We start from the raw sequence: 6,666 nt of genomic DNA on the forward strand, positions 1-6,666 counted from the left end.
TATTCCTTTTTAACAATTACTTGTAGCAATTGAATAGCAAAAGTTGATCAAAAATTTGGAATGGACTCAACAATTGTCACGATTCAAAGTATACTATATTACATGACATGACGATAAGATTTCGAGCACCTACACAAGCCACTTGACATAAATATAAATAATATAATATACAAAAGTAGAAAATCTCATATAGAGAAAGAGTTTAACACAAGAGTGGAAGTCTACCAGTAGTCTTGACAAGCCAATATAATACATCAAAGAAGTGATCAGGATGTAACTCGTACACCATGTACAACAACCGAAAAAATAAAGACATATGAAAACAAAGTGAAAATGACATGGTCCTCGAAACATGAGGACTAACCAAGTCTTCAACCTCGAACGATCAACTAGCCACGAGCGGGAGAAGAGGAAGTGTCACACCCTATATTATTAAACAATGTGGGAACAAGTACACAAGTACAATATACTAAGTATGAGCGATATGCATAAAAATATAAAACATTATCATAAGAGGATATAGAGGGAAAACATGATATGCATGACCAAGCTAAAGCATGGTAAAACTTTTAAAGAAAAAATAAAAATCATGAACATGATCAATGCATCTTAAAATCATAATGAAAGTTTCATAAGGCTCTTGAAAGTCACTTAGTTCATTTTGTGGGATATAAACAGTGGCAAATCCAGAATTTGTGATAGTGGATAATTAATTTTTCTAAATATAAAGTTACTATTAGTTGCATAGCATAAACTTGATGTAATATTGTTATTAAATTTATTTGCAATATAATTGATAAACGAAAACGTTATTCATAAGTATATTTTGCTTTTTAAAAAAACAAATTAGAACTGTTGAGAACTAAAAAGAAGTAAAAATAAGAATAAACAACTTTTGCTTTAAGGAGGATTCGATCCCTCGCCCACTAAAACTGAAGGTATCTAACTAATAACCAACAACCACAACAGACTAATAGATTGTGGGTGCTCATTAGTAATTTAAATCCATTTGCTTAATATATTTGTATATCTATATACACTTAATGTACGAGTTAATGGGTGTTTGAGTACCAACAATCTAATATGCAGGTCCGGCCTAGATATATAATATTAATCAAAATAGAACACCTGAGTTATAAAACGGAATCAAATGTCTAGCTACGATACGAAAAAAGAGGCGTTCTTGCTTGACAAGACAAAGATCTTAAACTTCTAACTTAGGTGGATCCACTAGTTATAATACAATCCTATGTGACATGTAGTTAGAGACGAGGAGATTGCTACTAGAGACCCGACTTTTACTAATGGGAGAGCCTCCATCTCAATATCGTCGGTGTTGAGTAAAATCCCAATGAAATTTGTCATAAATATATGCATATCATCATACATGTAAAAGTTTAATTAAGTCACTAATTCAATCTTAAAACATCATAGAGTAGCTGCGTAAGTCATCAAGCATGTATGTGTGAGAAAATCTTTCACCAAGTCATAATCCCTTATATATGAGAAAACCTTCACCAAATCATAACCCCTTATATATGAGAAAACATTTCACAATCTCATCGATGCTAATATTAAAGCAACCTAGATAGATCATAAAACATTCTTTTTTCATAAATTATGCATAACTTTGATGAAAGTATCATTCATAGATTTATATTTTCTTCATAAATTCATGTCTTTAAGAAATCATAGTCAAAATCATGAAAAATGCATGAGTTCGTCTGAAATCAATTAGAAAACATGTAATTGAGTTAAATACAATCTTAAAAATATCAAAATCGAACAAGTGAATCAACACAATTAGAATCAATGAAGAATTCATTGAAAGCCTAATTAACATGATGAATTTAACTTAGAGACTTGAGAATTCTTTGAGGCTTAATGGATGAATATAATTCATTGATGAAACCCTTCATACCTTGAGGATCAAATCCCAAATGCAATGGAGGAATAGAAGACTTGAAGCTTGAAACTCTAGCTTCCTTCTTTAGTTTAAGAGAGAATTGGAGAAGATGAATATAGATGAGATTTGAGAATTTGAGTGAATGTAAGGGTTTTGCATAGACTTAGGGGTTGAAAGGTAGTTATAGGACTTAAAATTAGGATTAAAACAACATAATATAGGTATTTAATGCATAGAAAAAGATCTAGATATTTTTAAAATAACTGTCGTGTGATTTCTACAATTGGATCCTATGGTCTGTAGATGTTTTTACAGCTGGTACTGGTCAACCGTATATAACCAATTTCATAAATCCAAATTCACGTTACTTTTCATGATCTCTTCCTACGGTCCGTCTAAATTTTTATGATCCATAGACCTCATCCGCAGAATACAAGTTCAAGTCCAAGTTTAACAAGTCTAGAACCTTTCTATGAGACCCCTTCTACGATTCGTAAAATCAACTACGACCCATCAATTACTTTCATACAGCTGATCTTTTTAAGCCAAATCACTGAATTGAGTCTACGGATTAGTCCTACAACCCGTCAATCTTTCTACGACTCGGCATATAAATTCATAGGTTTAATTCGTAGAACATTCTATATTCGTAGATGAGACTCGTAGATCACTGCATCATAAAAAAAAATTGCACATTTCCTTTTTGACTTGACTTTTCATTTTTTGAAGTATTACAATAATAATTGTTGAACTCGACTCTTTCACCATGTCAATCAATATGTATTGTTATTTTGTCACCATTAGTAAAGTTTGAGGTATGTACAAATATTTTTATTTAAGAAATTAATAATTGATCGTAACATAAGAAAAAATATTGTGAGTAGTTGTTCAACAACTACCCCTACTATTTCAGTAAGTTATTTATCTATTTGAACGGTTATTCCATTTGCACTAACTATTTAATTAATTATTGAAACAAGTTTAAAAAAAATAATTATACAATGACTTACTTAATTGTTGCAACAATTTATAAGAGGTTGAAACCGTTGCTACGACTTCTTTATTAATTATTGCGTAAAAAATTATATTTTTAATATTACGCATTAGTTATAAATTCTGAAATTAAATCATTATAGACTTCGGCTGCAATCTCTTTATATTAAAAATGCACTAATTGTTGCAATTACTACTAAATTTTTTTGGAAAAATAGAGTTTTATTCATATGAGCAATACACACAAAATAACATTATTCACTTATCAAAATAATTTAAAATCACTTCTAAAGCGATTTTCTGTGCTACACGAACAGAATTCAATACAAAAATTATGTAAATTAGGCGAATATTTTTTCTATAATTTTTCTAAGAAGAAAAGCAGCAACAACATCACCAATAGAAGAAGAAGAAGAACGCGTGAAAGAGTCATTAACAATGGAAAATTCTTTTCCTTTTACGTAATTAAAATTTTATTGTAGTTGAGCCAAAGAGTAAAAAGAAAAATTTGGGGGCTTATTCGAAAATGATCAAATATCATTGAACACTAACCATAAACTTGTCTACTATACCCAACACTTCTTTAAAAATTTAGAGACTTCTTAGTTGGCCTTAGTTCATTCAGCCATGTCAATTTGATGTATCTATATGACATACTTTTAGGTCTCGTTTGTTTACAAATTTTGAAAGCGTGTTTTGAAAGAAAAAAATTGGCAAACTTGCTTGGCATAGAATTTTTCTAGATTTTGAAAATCAAATCTAAAACTTTGAAGGAAAAAAAAACTTATTTCTAAATTTTATTCCAATTTTTATATTTTATATATAAAGAAATGTTTATCTATTTATGAACCCAATTATATGTTATCTACCATTTTCAATCATTTGTCATAAAAATGGATGTTTATAGTGAAGAGAGTGTTAGTAGAATGTAAAAAGATTAGTTTTATGAATAACTAATTATTACTGTTGTTGTTAGTTATTTATTTCAATTGATGGATTTTCATAATTAATTCTAATTTGAAAAATTATAGAAGCTAGTAATTGTGTTTTTAGTAGTTTTTATTTTTAAAAGTCGTGTTACGATTTTAGAATAATATATTATCTAGTTCATTATAAAAAGAGAAAATACATAAAATCATGAGCCTCTCATATTTATCGGTCAAACTTACTTTAACACTTAAACTTGAGTTTTTGGCCAAAAATATCCTTGAATTATTCCCCAAATTTAAATGACATCCTTAAATATCTTCTTCTTTAGGCAAAAAAAAAACATCCTTTAAATATTTGAAAGTTAATAATTTTCATCGTTTGGTTTAGATATCGTCAAAAAACTAAGTGATCCTACAAAAACTTTAACAATTCACATGACTATCAACAAAAGTTTTTCTGCATAATCTCATTACCGGCTATAACAAGTTCTTGAAAAATATATTAAAAATCTTAGACACTATTATTTACTAAAACAAAAAATGTTTGGAAAGTGTGAGAATACATGATATGTTCTTTTTCTTATATAGTAACGGAAAGAAGCTGGAGCTTAATTGCCTTTACCTTTTTCAAAGTCAAACAATATTTAGATCAATAAATTTTTGGGTCAATGTGATATTGAAGTAATCAAAATATTGAGAATGTCTCACATTTGAGTCTCATTCTACATTATTAGATGCGGAAGTCTCCAACAAACGCCCCTTCTAGCATATTCAATTGAGAAGAAACATATTTCAACTAATAATATTTTTATTATCAAAGTACATTAAAAATAAATTTTACAAAAAAATTGTGAAATAAAAGATTTTGCATAATGTTTAAACTCAATTCACGAAAAAAGTTCATGATAGTATTTTCGGCATATCTAAAAATAATAATTATGAAGAGATGACATAATTTTTGTGAAATCTGTTAATTTTCTAATAAATTCTAGTAGAAAGATGAAAATTTTTCATTAAAGGTGTTTTCTGCTAGAAATTATATTTTAAGGATATAACTTAAATTTGAGGTATAATTTAAGGATGATTTTGGGGGGGAAAAAAACCTTAAACTTTTATGGCATTTATTTACCCATGATCTTCATTTACTATAGCGGTTCATTATACAATTTGGCTATTTATATTCTCATCATCATAAAACTTATTACATATACACCTAATTGAATGAGAACCCCCAAATCATAAAAAGAAGGGAAAAGGGTCAAATATGCCCCCTAAATTATTCGAAAAGGTTTAGATATACCCTCTGTTTAAAATTTGGTTCACTCATGCCCTCACCGTCCAACTTTTGGTCCGAATATGCCCTTATGGGCGTTAGTTGCCATGTTGGACATATCCAACTCATTTTTTTTATTTCTTTAAATGCCACATGAAATTGTCATGCCATTTTGACCTTACCACATGACATTTATATGAAAATGAAAAGATATTCGGACTCATAAACATCTATTCGACCCATAAATCAACTCCTTTTAAATTTACTATCCGACCCATTTTTAATAATTTTGTTTAATTTTTATTTTTTCGGTAAATCCCGAAAATGAGTAATTGATTAATAAAAAATAGGAAAAATATGAAAAAATATAAAGTTAACGCCATAAATATAATAAGCTTAAATCTAACATTTTAATATTTTTTCTAAAAAAAATTTTTTCGGTAAATCTAGAAAATGAATAATTTGATTAATAAAAAAATACGAAAAGTATGAAAAAATATAAATTAACGCCAAAAGTTCACAAATAAATATAGTAACATTTCATTCTACAATTTTTTAAAATTTTTTATTTTTTTTGACAAATCCCGAAAATGAGTAATTTATTAATAAAAAGGGGAAAATATGAAAACGAAATAAAAAATTTACGTCAAAATTCACAAATAAATATAGTAACCTTAAATTTAATAATTTCAACAGTTTTTTTTATTTTATATTTATTTCATATTTTCCTATTTTTTATTTTGTGAATTTTTTATGTAATTTTTATATTTTTTCATATTTTTTGTTAATAAACTCATTTGTAGGATTTGCCGAAAAAATTAAAAATTAAAAAAATGTTGAAATTGTTGAATTTAAGATTAATGCATTTACTTTTAAATTTTTGGCGTTAATTTATATTTTTTTTCATATTTTTTATTAATCATTTACTCATTTTCGAGATTTCTCGAATTTTTTTTTAAAAAAAGTGTTTCAATTGAATTTAATGTTACTATAATTATTTGTGAATTTTTGGCGTTGAATTTATCTTTTTTCATATTCTTCCTATTTTTTTATTAATCAATTACTCATTTTCGGAATTTATCGAAAAAAAATATAAATTATACAAATTATTGAAAATCGGTCGAATAATTTATTTAAAAGTGGGTTGATTTATGGGTCGAATTAGGTGTTTATGAGTCCAAATATCTTTCCATTTTCATATAAATGTCATGTGGTAAGATCAAAATGACATGACAATTCCATGTGACATTTAAATAAATGAAAAATGAGTTGGATATGTCCAACATGTCAACTAACGCCCATAAGGGCATATTTGGACCAAAAGTTGGACGGTGAGGCATGAGTAAACCAAACTTTAAACGGAGAATATATTTAGACCTTTTCGAATAGTTTAGGGGTATATTTGACCCTTTTCCCTATATAGAAAGATACTCGATTTTGAAGCAAAAAAAATTCACTATACTCATCCAACTCATCTAACCTAGCTAAACTAAAAATCTGTCATTAATGGTTGGTTCTCTTACCTCATATCCATCAAAGGTAAAGATTCGTTTAACACTCAAACA

This window comes from Solanum pennellii, chromosome 10, assembly GCF_001406875.1.
Source record: "Solanum pennellii chromosome 10, SPENNV200".
Taxonomy (NCBI): Eukaryota; Viridiplantae; Streptophyta; class Magnoliopsida; order Solanales; family Solanaceae; genus Solanum; species Solanum pennellii.